We start from the raw sequence: 16,035 nt of genomic DNA, 5'->3' as shown, positions 1-16,035 counted from the left end.
AGGGAAAACATTCCCTAAACCCTTTTAATTATAGTATCTTCCATTTGTTAATTATTTCCTACTTATCTTCTCTGTCCCTCTCTGTCTCTCTCTCTGTCTCTGTCTGTCTGTCTGTCTGTCTCCATATGTATACACATGCACATATATACACATACATATCCATATATGTATGTACATACATGTACATTATACAAACACATACATATGTATATACATTATATATATGTACATACAGAGAGAGAGAGAGAGAGAGGGAGAGAGAGGAGAGAGAGAGAGGGAGAGCTTTGTATATTTTTGTTTGCATATTGCCTGCCCCAATTGATTATAAGCTCCATGAGGGCAGGGGCTGGCTTTTTGCCTCCTTTTATATCCCCAGCTCTTACAATGCCTGGTACATAGTAGGCACTTAATGAATATTGAATTTAATTGATCAATTGAGTCATGTTCTTATAGATGCCAATTGAAATTCTAGATATTTCTCCATAAAAAAAAAAAACAATTGGGCCCCATAATGTATTAAAAGCCACCCAATATTGATAGGGGTAGAGAGAAAGTAAAGTGAAATTCTCTGTACCATAACATGGGCCTTGTGGGTATAGCATGTAAGATGGCAATATTCCTCATGACTAAGAAAAGATGGACTATTGTTGGCACTTTTCAAAAGTTTAGTGACTAGGACCATGGACAGAGAATTATTGTGGTAAAGGCAAGAAATTCAGTTCCTCTTATATTCCTAGCTTTATTTCTCAAGTGATGTGGAGAATAGGGAGATAAGACCAGATGATACTCTTTCTACCTGATGTTGATAGTTAATAGTTCAAGAAGGAACTGTACAGGAAACAAGTTTGGTATATTCTCACATTAGTTTCTGTTTTTGCCAGAAAAGGTGCCCATAGAATTTCATTAATAAAGTCTTCAGTGAATATCTATTCAATCCAGTTTCTCTCTGTTTTTGTGTTTCAGTTTTGTGAATTTCCACTGAGTGAATTAATGTATGATAGGGGCTGGCTCTATGAGAAGAGTCACCCTAAAGCAAGAGTTGTTAACCTGTGATCCACAGACTCCCTGTGAATAGATTTTAGGGGCTTATATGAACTAGAATAGGAAAAACACATTTTTATTTTCATTAATGTCTAAAAGAACTTTAACATCTCCTTCAATTTTTTTTTCAAAAAATATATAATCCTGAGGAGTCTATAAGTTTTGCCAGACTGCCAGATGGAACTATGAAGAAAAAAAAGTTAAGATTCTCTACTCTAAAGAAAATCTTGAAGGAATAAGATTTGCCTAAAAGCAAACCACATATTAAAGATGTTTTATTGATAATTTTAACTTTTATCAATATCTACATACATATATGAATAAAACTTCTTCACAGTAATAACTAAATTTAAAGCAAGAACAACAGTGCTAAACTCCCAAACTAAGCCAAGACAAGAATAAAGGAAAATAAAGAAGCAAATAAAACAAACGAAACTGTGTCACATAACTATACATGCAAATGTAATATAGAAATTAAGTAAATAAATTATAGCTTTATGAATTAACTTTAATAAGGAAGTACTAGCATTCCTCATAGTTTTTGTCATTAATTTTGTACTGTTTGATGTGTTCTTCCTTTATCTAATGAAATTCTGTACAGTAATCTGTCCTTTGGATTCTGTTTTATTCCCCCATTCTCCGCTTTCATCACTGTACTCTGGGCCAGATCCATCTTGAGTTTCCACAGGACTTTCTTAACCTGGACTGGAGAAAATTACTGGTGTGGCTTTTTGTTTACTATCACACTAAAAATTCAGCCTAACATCTTTTTAAAATTATTTATAGAGGGAGGGTTGGGAGAGCTTGTAAAAATTGGTGACTTCACTCTTCTATCATTGCTCCACCCTTGATTAAGCTCATTTTTTCACCAAAATATTCTCCCTGTTTCTCTAGTAGTTTTTGTTAAATATTGAGTTTCTTCTTCATCAACTTGTGTTAAAATTATTTCAAAACTGGCTTTTATAGTTAAGCACATTGCTCCATTTTCTAATTTTTATCTAGTATCAGATAGTTTTGGTAGCTATTGCTAATAAAATAATTAGATAATTCAATGCGGCTTACCTCTTTCCTTGCTATGCTTTTCCCTATAATTTGTCTTTATATTCTTGAACTTTTTTTCTACTTACATTTGCACATTGGGTGTTCCAAATGATAACTGCCTCAGGTTCAAATTTCTTTGTGTGCTTGTATTCCTAATGCTATAATTGACAAGCTTATTCATAAAACTTGATTCTTCAATGGTGTGGTCAAATCAAAGGCTTTCTCTGAAATGGAACAGAAAGAAAAGAAGCCATAAACATTTCTCTAAAAGACAAAGTGTACATGCTCACAAAAGATAGACTATTTCAGTTGGGAAAGTGGATGGCCATAGAGTTCACAAGTGGAGAGATATACCCATAGGGAATACATGTGGCCAAGGGAACTAGGATAAAAAAGTCTTTAATAGTACCTCCAAAGATATTCCTCACTTAAATTCTAGATATGAAAGCATAAATTTTTTTTGTTAGCTAATGAATCTGAGAAAGACATCTAGGTGGTTTGTAAGGGCAAGCAAAGTAGGATTTTTTTTACTATTTTTTCTTTTGGAGTGCTTCTCAGCACAAAAGCAATCAAGTGCCTTTGAGTGAGTCTTGCCTTTGTAGGAAGGCCCACACCCTTTGGCCAATTAGGTCACCAAAGGTGTGAAGCCCTCAATAGATGTGAAGTCCACATGCCCTGGAAAAGGGTATATATATACCCAGATGATAGCTGTTGAACCCAGAGTTGAGAATTGAGAATCAAGAACTCTCACAACTGCAGGAGGTGAGGTTTTGCTTTGGAGGCTCACTTGTTGGAAGACTGTTCCCGTGATTAGCCATATGAGTAGCTGTTAAGTAGCCTCCTGCTTTCAAAACCCAGATGTTGGTGCTTCCCTCTCTAGTAACTGTGTATGCCTTGCTATGGTCAGACAGAAACCTATTTTCTTATTTGTGTTTATTTGCTCTGTTTATATAATTTCCGCTTGTAATTTCTGTTTGTGTCTCTGAATTTCAGGGTGCTGCCTTTTCCCCCTGAACTAAATGAATGATATATGTATGTTTAATTAAACTAAGATTGTTAACCCCTTAAAGTCACTTTCCTTAGAAAAGCAGATCTAAGGACATGTGTTAACAACCCTCCTGTGCGATGATATTATTGGTCTTATACTTCCACAGTAGCTGCTAGCAACATTGTTGTTACATGGTTATCACTCTCAACTACCTACTTTTACTAATGCTAAAAACTCTAAATTCTCTAGACCAGAGCTGTCCAAAATGCAGCCCACCTACAAACATAGAAATTTACATAAATGCTTTAGTAAACTAAGTAGAACTACTGCAGAGCTCTCACTAAAATGGCAAATCAAAATATATTGTCTATTGTTTCAATAAAAACCTAAGGTTGGACAGCCCTGCTCTAGACCAAAGTTTGTATAATGTCTATTATTTTAGTTCAATTCCAAGTTATTCCAAAAAAATTTCCTTCTATTCAAACTATTGTCTGACTTTCAAAGATGAAAAGACAGACCCCCTTGAACTCTCTGTACTAGGTCCACATCGCAGAACTATAAGTTGATCACCAACATATGCTGAGTAACCGTTGTACTTGAAACATTGTATTATAGAAGGTGTTTCAAAGAAGTAAAAAGGAATTAGAAGATAAGGCTTCTGCCCTTGTGAAACATTAGACACCAGAGGAGATAGAACAATGTGAGTAGAAATGAATAATAGTACAACAGAAAAATAGAAGTAAAGCTAAAAGCTTCCTTGTTTGTGGATGCACATGAAATTATGCTAAGGGACTATGAGTGGGAACATATTTCGGATATACAATCCAATTCAAGTTATCTCCAAAATGAGCTCCATAACATTTAGAATATTACCAACACCATGACAGTGGAGACTCAATCAGATTGGGTATGAACATGCTAGGGAAATCCTGAAGCCAATTTTAACTTCTATGAGGTGAAAATTAATAAATTAATTAAGCTTATTCATGAATTCCATAGTAGCCTTCAGGTTTTATGGTTCTACAACTGTCTTAGGACAGATTTCTTGAAATCAATGGTGACCTGGAGAAGGAGGTTGTAGGGTAAGTATTCTATCTACATTCAAGAAAAAATATTGGCTAACCAGTTTCTAATGCAATAATACTGGATTAGGGGGGTGGAGGCAAGATGGCAGCTGGAAAGCAGGGACTACCATGAGCTCCCCACCGAGTCCCTCCAAAAACCTATAAAAAATGGCTCTGAACCAATTCTACAACTGCAGAACCGACAAAACAGCAGAGAGAAGCAGGGTTCCAGCCCAGGAGAGCCTGGATGGTCTCTGGGTGAGGTCTATCCCACATGGAGCTGGGAGCTGGGAGCTGGAAGCTGGGAGCAGAGTGGAGAAGAGCCCAGCATGAGCTGCGCGGACCAACCAGACCAGGAGCCAGGTGGAGCGGGCCCTAGTGCCCTGAATCAGTGAGCTGCAGCAGTTACCAGACTTCTCAACCCAAAAACACCAAAGACAGTGGGGAAGGTTAGTGAGAAAAGCTGTGGGAGTAGAAGGAGTTCGAGGTTTGGCCACCACTCCTGGGGCAGCAGAGGTGGGGCAGCTACAGCTGTTGTTGCTTCCGGCCCCAGGCCCACCTGGTGGGAGGAATTAAGTGGCGGGTCAGAGCAGGAGTGCACAGCCTGCTGAAGATCTAAGCCCAGTCCGGGTTGGGGGTTCTTGGGGAAGGAGGAGTGCTGGTGTGGCAGAGCTGGCACATCCCCCCCCAAATGTGGAACATAGAACTCTTTAGTCTACAAGCAGTCATACCATGCTGAAAAACTCAAGGGTCAAGTTAGTTGGTTGGGAATATGGCCAGGCAGTGAAAACACACCCAGATTCAGTCTCAGACTTTGGATTCTTTCTTTGGTGACAAAGAAGACCAAAACATACAGCCTAAAGAAGGCAACAAAGTGCAAGAGCCTACACCAAAAGCCTCCAAGAAAAATGTGAACTGGTCCCAGGCCATGAAAGAGCTCAAAAATGATTTGAAAAAGCAAATTAGAGAAGTAGAGGAAAAATTGGGAAGAGAAATGAGAAGGATGCAAGAAAACCATGAAAAACAAGTCAATGACTTGCTAAAAAAGACCCAAAAAATACTGAAAAATATACTGAAGAAAACAACACCTTAAAAAATAGACTAACTCAAATGGCAAAAGAGCTCTAAAAAGCCAATGAGGAGAAGAATGCCTTGAAAGGCAGAATTAGACAAAGGGAAAAGGAGGTCCAAAGGACCACTGAAGAAAATACTACTTTAAAAATTAGATTGGAGCAAGTGGAAGCTAGTGACTTTATGAGAAATCAAGATATTATAAAACAGAACGAAAGGAATGAAAAAATGGAAGACAATGTGAAATATCTCCTTGGAAAAACCACTGACCTGGAAAATAGATCCAGGAGAGATAATTTAAAAATTATTGGACTACCTGAAAGCCATGATCAAGAAAAGAGCCTAGATATCATCTTTCAAGAAATTATCAAGGAGAACTGCCCTGATATTCTAGAGCCACAGGGCAAAATAGAAATTGAAAGAATCCATCGATCGCCTCCTCAAATAGATCCCCAAAAGAAATCTCTCAGGAATATTGTTGCCAAATTCCAGAGTTCCCAGATCAAGGAGAAAATGTTGCAAGCAGCCAGAAAGAAACAATTTGAGTATTGTGGAAACCCAATCAGAATAACCCAAGATCTGGCAGCCTCTACATTAAGAGATCGAAGAGCTTGAATGCGATATTCCGGAGGTCCATGGAGCTAGGATTAAACCCTAGAATCACCTACCCAGCAAAACTGAGTATCATGCTCCAAGGCAAAATATGGATTTTCAATAAAATAGAGGACTTTCAAGCTTTCTCAGTGAAAAGACCAGAACTGAATAGAAAATTTGCCTTTCAAACACAAGAATCAAGAAAAGCATGAAAAGGTAATCATGAAAAAGAACAAGAAAAAGAAATTGCAAGGAACTTACTAAAGGTGAACTGTTTTGTTGACATTCCTACATGGAAAGATGACGAGTATGATTGATGAGACCTCAGTATATATATATATATATATATATATATATATATATATATATATATATATATATGTAGAGAGAGAGAGAGAGAGAGAGAGAGAGAGAGAGAGAGAGAGAGAGAGAGAGAGAGAGAGAGCGGACACAGGGTGAGTTGAAGATGAAGGAAAGATATCTAAAAGAAATAAAATCAAATTAAGGAATGAGAGAGGAATATATTGAGAGAGGGAGATAGGGAGAGATAGAATGGGGTGGATTATCTCACATAAAGGTAGCAAGAGGAAGCCGTTCTGTGGGAGGAGGGGAGAGGGTGGGTGAGGGGGGAAGGAGTGAATCTTGCTCTCATCAAATTTAGCCTGAGGAGGGAATACCATACATACTCAATTGGATATCTTACCCCACAGGAAAGAAGAGGGAAGCAGATAAAAAAAGGGGAGATGATGGAGGGGAGGGCAGATGGGGGTGGAGGTAATCAAAAACAAACACTTTGTAAAGGGGACAGGGTCAAGGGAGAAAATTCAATAAAGGGGGATGGGTAGGGAAGGAGCAAAATATAGTTAGTCTTACACAACATGAGTGTTGTGGAAGGGTTATACATAATGATACACATGTGGCCTATGTTGAATTGCTTGACTTCTTAGGGAGGGTGGGTGGGAAGGGAAGAGAGGAGAGAATTTGGAACTCAAAATTTTAAAAACAGATGTTCAGACACAAAAAAACAAACAAAGGTTTTGCATGCAACTAGAAAATAAGATACACAGGCAATGGGATGTAGAAATTTATCTTGCCCTACAAGAAAGGAAGGGAAAAAGGGATGGGAGGGGAGTGGGATGACAGAAGGGAGGGCTGACTGGGGAAAAGGGCAACCAGAATATACGCCATCTTGGAGTGGAGGGGAGGGTAGAAATGGGGAGAAAATGTGTAATTCAAACTCTTGTGAAAATCAATGCTGAAAACTAAATATTTTAAATAAATAAATTTAAAATAAGAAAAAAAAATAATACTATGGATTAGCTAACAATGAAGAATAGGCCAAGACACTATTGCTTAAGGAGAAAAAAGGAAATATCTGTAGAAGAAACCTAAGTAATATTCTCATGCGACTCTTTGCAATCAATTAAAGGTTAAGAAGAGAAGGAAAAGGAAAACAAATCATAGTTCTAAGGTTTGTGCATTTAAAAATAAACACTACAAAACTCTAATCAAAACAATTTGGTACTGGATCGGAAATCTAATGGATATACAGTGGAACTGATTAGGTACACAGTATAGAAAAGCAAATTGATGACAACGGTGATGATGATGATTAATGATGATGATAACTCATAAAACATATAGAATTCTCTTAATCCTTAACAAGAAATTGGATTTTGAATGTAATATTAAGACTGAATTATCTCCTCTGAGAAGTTGATCTTAAGTCTTAGAAATTAAAACCAGCCACTTCCTCCTTCTTGCTATTAAAAAGTTATATAAATCAACCAATCAATAAATAATAATTTATTAAGTGCATACTATGTGTCAGGTGCTATACTTGGTTCAGGAGATACTAATAAAATTCAGTGAAACAATCTGCACTTTCATGGAGTTTGCCTTCTAACAAGGGAGACAACAAGTACATATGAAAATTTAGAGAGTAAATATAAAGACACACAACGTCACCAACTATGGAGTATTTTAAGATTTAGGGCATTAGTACTTGGTGAGAGGTGGGAGGGGATCAGATCATATGACTAATATTTATTAGGATGTGTATGAACTGAATCTTAAAGTAAAGGAAGTATTCTGTGAAGAATTTGTTAAAAAGATGAAAGGAGTACATTCCAGGCCTGGTGGACAGTTATTGCAAAGGACTGTCTATAGAATTCTGTACTGTCTGTATTATCCCTTACCACCTAAGATATAATATTATGTATAAGTAATGGAAAGCAGATTAGTTTGGTTGGATATACAGTATAGGGAAGAAGTGAACATCCAGTGAAACTCAAGAAGTTGCCCAGGACTAGGTTATGAAAAACTTTAAAAGTTATACAGACAAATTTGCATTTTATCTTAGATTCAATCCTAGAGTCACTGGAGATTAATGAGTAAGGAGTGACAAGTTCAGGTTTACACTTAAGAAAAATCACTTGGAGGTAGAACCAAGATGGTGGAGTAAAAGCAGGGACTTGCTTGAGCTCTCCCCCAAACTCCTCCAAATACCTGTAAAAATGACTGTTAACAAATTTTAGAGCTACAGAACCCACAAAATGACAGAATGAAACAAATCTCTAGTCCAAGAAAACCCAGAAGGTCAACAGGAAAGGTCTATCACACCAATCTGGAAGCAGAGCACAGTCCAGCATGGGCCTCGCCAGCGCCGACTGGGTTAGAGCAGGCCTCAGGGGACTGACTGGCAGGTGTAGTAGTTTCCAGACTTCTCAACCCAGAAACGCAGAAGACAACATGGAAGGTCAGTGGGAAAACCCTGTCAGACCTGGATGAGAGAAGAGCAAGGTCAAGCCCCAGCTCTGGGGTGGCAGAGTTTGCAGTGGCATTGGCAGCAGCAGCAGTGGCTGCTTCTGGAGCACCAGACCCACAAATGGTGGGGGGATCAAGTAGCTGATCAGAAGGGCATTGAAGGGATCTTTTTATCGGCACTGAGGCAGTATTCTCTTGCTCTGCCCTGCTTGGATCTAGGTTGCAGTCCTGGTTGGTAGTCCTGGGGTGAGAAGGAGCACTGGTGTGGCACTGCTTGTGGTAGTGGTGGAGAGGGAATCCTCCTCACACTTCCAAGGCACAAAAGAGTTCTTGGGGTCACTCACAGACCACAGCACAGGCCACGAGAGGAATAAACACCTTTCATACCACCTTAGCAGAACTGAAAATTTATAGGTGCCTACAAGTATCTTTGAAAACAGCTGCTCTGCCCCACTGAAGCTTGGGTCAGAGCACTCTCCACTGTGAAATAAAGAGCTCAAAAGTCAAGTAATTGGCTAGGAAAATGAAGAGACAGTGTAAAAAACCTCAGACTATAGAATCTTACTTTGGTGACAAAGAAGATCAAAACATACAGTCAGAAGAAGACAACAGCAAAGTCAAAGATCCTACATCCAATGCCTCTAATAAAAATATGAATTGGTCACAGGCCATGGCAGAGCTCAAAAAAGAGCTTGAAAATCAAGTAAGAGAAGTAGATGAAAAATTGGGAAGAGAAATGAGAGTTACGCAAAAGAAAAAGACACAATAGTCAATGACTATAACAATCTACTCTTTGACAAACCAAAGAATCCAGCTTCTGGGTTAGGAATTCACTATTTAACAAAACTCCTGGGAAAATTGGAGAATAGTATGGCAGAAACTGAGCATGGACAAATATCTTACACCGTATACAAAAGAAAGTCAAAATGTGTTCATGATTTAGGAATAAAGGCTGATACTATAAGCAATTGGGGAGAGCAAGAAATAGTTTACCTGTCAGATTTATGGAGAAGGGAAGGATTCATGACCCAAATAGAGATAGAGGGTGTTACAAAATGCAAAATGGATAATTTTGACTATGTTAAATTGAAAAATTTTTGTATAAACAAAGCCAATGCAACAAAGATTAGGAGAGAAGCAGAAAACTGGGAAAAAATCTTTACAGCCAGTGTCTCTGATAAAGGTCCCATATCTAAAGTATACAGGGAACTGAACCAGATTTGTAAGGATACAAGTCATTCCCCAATTGAGAATGGGTTAAAGGGTATGAACAGGCAGTGTTCAGAGGAAGAAATTAAAGATATCTATAGTCATGTAAAAATGCTTTAAATCACTATTGATTAGAGAAATGCAAATCAAAACAACTCTTAGGTACCACATCTCTCCTGTTAGATTGGCTAACATGACAAAACAAGAAAATGATAAATTCTGGAGAGGATGTGGGAAAATCAGAACTTTGCTGCATTGTTGGTGGAGTTGTGAACTGATCCAACCATTCCGGAAAGCAATTTGGAACTATACACAAAGGACTATAAAAGCATGCATACTCTTTGACCCAGCAATATTACTTCTGGGCTATATCCTAAAGAGATCATACAAGTAGGAAATGGACCCATATGTACGCAAATATTTATAGCAGCTTTTTTGTGGTGGCAAAGAATTGGAAATCAAGGGGATGCCCATGAATTGGAGAATGGCTAAACAAATTGTGGCATATGAATGTAATGGAATATTATTGTGCAAGAAGAAATGATGAACAGACTGACTTCATTGCAACCTGGAAAGACTTATATGAAATGCTACAGAGAGAGGGGAGCAGAACCAGGAGATCAATATACATGATTACAGACACATGATATCTGTAAGGACTAACTTTGATAGACTCTGATAGACTTGATGATAGTCTCATCAATACAAGGTTCAAAGACAGCTCCAAAAGACTCATTATGGAAAAAGCTATGCATATGCAGAGAGAGAATTATGGAGTCTGAATGCAAATTGAGGCAAACTATTTGCTCTCTTTTTTTTCCTTTTTGGTTTTGTTTCTACTTTCTCATGATTCATTCCACTGGTTAGAAATCACCTTCACAACTGGACTATTATGTAAATAAGTTCAATGTGAAGGTAAATGTAGAACGTACATTGAATTACATGCTGTCCTGGGTGGGAGGGAGGAAGACAGGGAGGGAGAGAAAAATTGGAATCCAAAAACCTGTGGAACTGAATGTTGTCAACTAAAAATAAAAAAATAAGGAAAGAAAATCGTGAAAAATGAGTCAACAGCTTGCTAACAGAGACCCCCAAAATACTGAAGAAAATAACACCTTAAAAATAGACTAACCCAAATGGCAAAAGGGGTCCAAAAAGCCAACAAGGAGAAGAATACCTTAAAAAGCACAATTGGCCAAATGGAAAAGGAGGTCCAAAAGCTCACTGAAGAAAACAATTCCTTAAAAATTAGAATGGAGCAAATGGAATCTAATGACTTTATGAGAAAACAAGAAATTATAAAACAAAATCAAACGAATGAAAAAAAAGAAGGCAACATGAAATATCTCATTAGACAAATAACTGACCTAAAAAATAAATCCAAGAGAGGTAATTTAAAAATTATTGGACTACAAAAGAACCTAGACATCATCTTTCAAGAAATTACCAAGGAAAACTGCCCTGATATTCTAGAACCAAAGGGTAAAATAGAAATTGAAAGAATATACCAATCACCTCCTGAAAGAGATCTCAAAAGGAAAACTCCTAGGAATATTGTAGCCAAATTCCTGTGTTCCCTGTTCAAGAATAAAATATTGCAAGCAGCCAGAAAAAAACAATTCAAGTATTGTTGAACCACAATCAGGTTATGTAAGGTTAAGCAGGATGGGATTTCTTTCTTGTTTTCTCTTTTGGAGCACTTATGTAATCAAGTGCCTTTGATGAGTCTGGCCTTTGTTTCTTTGATTATATTGGGAGTCTTTGATGACCTGCTTACCTCAAGTGAAAGCCTAGTTTACATGGGTTTGAGTCCCGTGTTTGTGATGCCCTTTCACCCTGAAGAAGCTTTTAGGTCACATGAATTTGAGTTACATGGTTGTGATGCCCTTTGACCCTGAAAAGGGTATATAAACTCAAAGGCTGGCATTTTGTTTGGGGCTCTCACTCACTGGAAGAGTGTTGATATGGAGACTTTCAGTAGCCTCTGGAGCCCACCGGCTTTTAAGAAAACCCAGATGTTGGTGCTTCTCTTTTTGTTGACTATGTAGGTCATGTCTTGATCAGACAAAGCCTGTCTATTTGAATTGTGTTATTTGATCTGTTGATATTTTCTGTTTGTAATTTCTATTTGTATTTGCTCTGAAGTTCAGGGTGCTGGCTTGTCCCCCTGAACTAAGTAACCGATATATGTATGTTTGATTAAAGTGAGATTGTTAACCCCTTAAAGTTGCTTTCCTTAGAAAAGCAGATCAAAGAAACTGTGCTGGCAGCTCTTGTTGCTGGTCTTGTTGTGTTTTACACCTCAGCAGCAGCTGCAAGCCACATTATTGTTACAGGTTAATAGAAGATTTAGCAACTTCTACATTAAAGGACTGGAGGGTTTGGAGTATGATATTCTAGAAGTCAGTGGAGCTAAGATTGAAACCAAGAATCGCCTACCCAGCAAAACTGAGTACAGTCCTTCAGGGGGAAAAATGGATATTTGATGAAATAGTGGACTTTCAAGCATTCTTGATGAAAAGACCAGAACTGAATAGAAAATTCAAGTTTCAAACACAAGAATCAAGAGAAGCATGAAAAGGTAATCAGGAAAGAGAAATCATAAAGGACTTATTAAAGTTGAGCTGTTTACATTCCTACATGGAAAGATGCTATTTGTAACTCATGAGACCTTTCTCAGTATTAGAATAGTTGGAGGGGTGAGTTGAATATGAAGGGATGATATCTAAAAAATAAAATTAAAGGGTGAGAGATGAATGTAGTGGGAGAAGGAGAAAGGGAGAGGTAGAATGGGGTAAATTATCTCAAATAAAAGAGGCAGGAAAAAGCTTTTACATTGGAGGGGAAGAAGGGGGAAGTGAGTGAACCTTATTCTCATCAGATTTGACTTAAGGAGGGAATAACATACATACTCAGTTGGGTATGAAAATCTATCTTACCCTACAGGAAATAGGGGGGAAGGGGATAAGAGCTGGGGATGGTGGAAGGGAGGGCAAATGGAGGAGAGGGTAATCAGAAGCAAACACTTTTGATGAAGGACAGGGTCAAACAAGAGAATAGTATAAATGGGGGGCAGGATAGAATGGAGGGAAATATAGTTAATCTTTCACAGCATGACTCTATGGAAGTGCTTTGCATGACTACACATGTCTAATCTTTATCTAATCACTTGCCTTCTCAATGAGGTTGGGTGGGGAGGGCAGAAGGGAGAGAATGTGAAATTCAAAGTTTTAAAAACAAATGTTAAAATTTGTTTTTATGTGCAACTGGGACATAAGATATACAGGGAATGGGGTATAGACATCTATCTTGCCCTACAGGAAAATAGAAGGGAAGGGGATAAGGGAAGGGGTGGGATGAGAGAAGGGTGGGCAGATTGGGGGAAAGGTAATCAGAATGCATGTCCTCTTGGGGTGGAGGAAAGGGAGACATGGGGAGAATATTTAGAACTCAATATCTTGTGGAAATGAATGTTGAAAACTATAAATAAATTAATAGGAATAAAAAATCACTTATGTACATAGGATAGATTTGATTGGGTAGAGATTTGAGTCAGGGAGATAAATTAGTTATATACAGATAGCAAGAACAAATCTTTTCCTGAAAGGCATGATAAGTTACCTCTCAACTTATCTCTGGACTAAACAGCACTAATATTTTAAACATGGTAGGCATGAGCATTCATTTTGCCTCTATAATCCTTAATTTGTGGATAAATAGAATTTTGCCATTTATGGCATATCTCCATGCAAAAATTCTTTGCAACATTTCTCTCTGTGAAGTTGCCAAGAAGACAATATGAGTGATGTATCATCTATTCAGGGCGGTGTTAAATATTGTCCCATTTGTTATCTTGATAAAATTGTGAAGTTTGATGGGTCATCTTCACTCTCATTCTAATATTAGGAAGAGCAAAGGTTGAACAGGTGATTTGTGGACATGTGTGATACAGTTTAAAGAATGGAAGAGTCAACCTGGTTGCTTAGGAATAAGTTATTTTCTCTTCCCAAGTAACATTTTCTTTCCTGTTTCTAATTCTTCTCTCAGTAACCCATATGTTTTAACGACCATGCATGCTACATTTTTGGGGGGTTAGTCCCAATTTCAAATATTCTGTCCCCACAAATCATAGAAATGCTTCCCAAATTTTGGCAAATATTGATCAAATGAATCTAGTCACCAAGCACTGACTACAATAAAATATTCATGCTCTAAAAGATTGATAAACAGAGGCTACAGAAACACAATAATTAACAGTTCACCAAAAATTGCCATACTAGCCTGCATAATCTTTATCTGAAGCTAAGTCCTGAGTGCGTGTGAATATCATGAATGAAGAACAGATGGAAAGTTGTGAGCAGCACATTGTGGTAATTAATTTTGGCTTTTGTAGTAGTAAAACCTATGAATACAAATGTATTTGCTAATGTGAAAGCCCAAGCAGTTGGACCACCATATCAAAGTTTATTGATCATATCAGAGATTATTTCTTCATATTATTGTTAACATAAGGATGCAGAGAGTCTCAGATCAGTTTAATTACTTCCACCCACCAACTGGATGAGATTAGCTAATCAAAGTTTGTTTGAAGGTATCCATGGGACATTCCTCATGGAATGTGATCATAGCAGTAGCACTGCATGATTGGATTTGAGAAGCTGGGACTACTGCCATATGACCAGTTAACTGAGAATCTACCATCTTTCCATGTTGTCTATAAAAAACAAGCTGTTGTATCTTAGTCTGTTTCCCTTACTCTTTTTTTTTTCTCTTGCATTTTCTTCCAGAGTACAATAAGGTAGGAAAGGGGAAGGGATTTCCCGTATCTTTTACTTACTTCTCTCTTGTCCAGCAGCAGCTCATGCTGATTATCACACAGTAGTAATAGTCATGTGTATGTACACAGTCTTAGAGGAGAGATCACAAGAGAGTGTTTTCCCAACTTAAAAAATAGTACCAATGGTGGCATGAAGAAGTTTCCTGCAGAAACACATAGCTGAAGGAGAAATGTGTTCATTCACTTGGACTGAGAGGGAGTCCTAGATATGAAAGTGGCCCTATATGTAACACTGGGTTGGAGAATAATGGTATGAAACATTGCATACACTATTGGACTTGGATCATGTCATATGATCTTTACTCCTTAACAAGGCTAACCCCCATTCCATCCAATTTTCTCCAACAGATTTCCATCTCTTATCATATTCTGTCATTTATTTTAAATTTCTACCTGTCTAGTGGTTTATTTCCTTCTTCCTATAAACATGTTCTTCTCTCCCCTATCTTGAGAAAATCCTCACTTGATCCCTCCAGTCTTGCTAATTATCATACTATATCTTTGTAGATGAACTCCTTGAAAAGATCATCTACAGGGAGTGCCTCCACTTTCTCTCCTGTCACTCTTTTCTTAACTGCTTAAAATCCAGCTTCTGAAAAGATCTTTCCATTGAAAATGCCCACTCCATAGGTACCATTGGTCTTTCAGTAGCCAAATCTGGCTTTTTATTAGTTTTCATTCTTCTCTACTTCTCTGTTTTCCTTGACACTGTTGATCACTCTCTCCTGTTTGATGTTGTCTTCTTGCTAGGTTTTTGAGACACCACTCTTTTCTGGTTCTCTTTTCTCTCTGACCACTTCTCATTTTACTTCTTATCTAGATCACATTCTCTAAGCATAGTTGTCCCAAAAGATTCTGTCCTAGTCCTTCTTCTGTGGTACCTGTATACTACTTTACCTGGTGATTTCATCAGTTCCCACAGATTTAATTAGCATGTGTATGCTGATGATTCTCAAGTCTATCTATCCTGCCCCAATCTCTCTGTTTACCTCCAATAGCACTCCTACAACTGCCTTTCAGACATCTTGAACTGGATGTCCAGTAGACATTTTAAACTCAAAGTGTCCAACAGAATTCATGTTTTCCTCTAGCCCCATTTTTCTCTCTTAGTGAAGAAGACAACAGCATCATCCCAGATTCTCAGGCTAAAAACCTAAGAGTCATCCTGGATTCCTAACTGTCTCTCACTCTCCATATCTAGTTTGTTGCCAAGTCCTGTCAATTTCACCTTTGAAAAATCTCTCAATTATCCCCCTCCCCTTATCTCTTCTGTTACTGCCACCACTATAATGCAGGTCCTCAGCACCTTATCACTGCACTATCGCAATAGCCTGCTGATAGTTCTACCTGTTTCAAGTCTCTCCCCACTCCAATCTTCCCTCTGTTCAGTCATTAAATTATTTTTCCCCCTAAAGCACAGTTCA

Source organism: Trichosurus vulpecula, chromosome 2 (genome assembly GCF_011100635.1).
Source record: "Trichosurus vulpecula isolate mTriVul1 chromosome 2, mTriVul1.pri, whole genome shotgun sequence".
In the NCBI taxonomy this organism is placed as follows: domain Eukaryota; kingdom Metazoa; phylum Chordata; class Mammalia; order Diprotodontia; family Phalangeridae; genus Trichosurus; species Trichosurus vulpecula.
The sequence above is the reverse complement of the archived record's forward strand: the minus strand, read 5'-3'. Positions refer to the sequence as shown.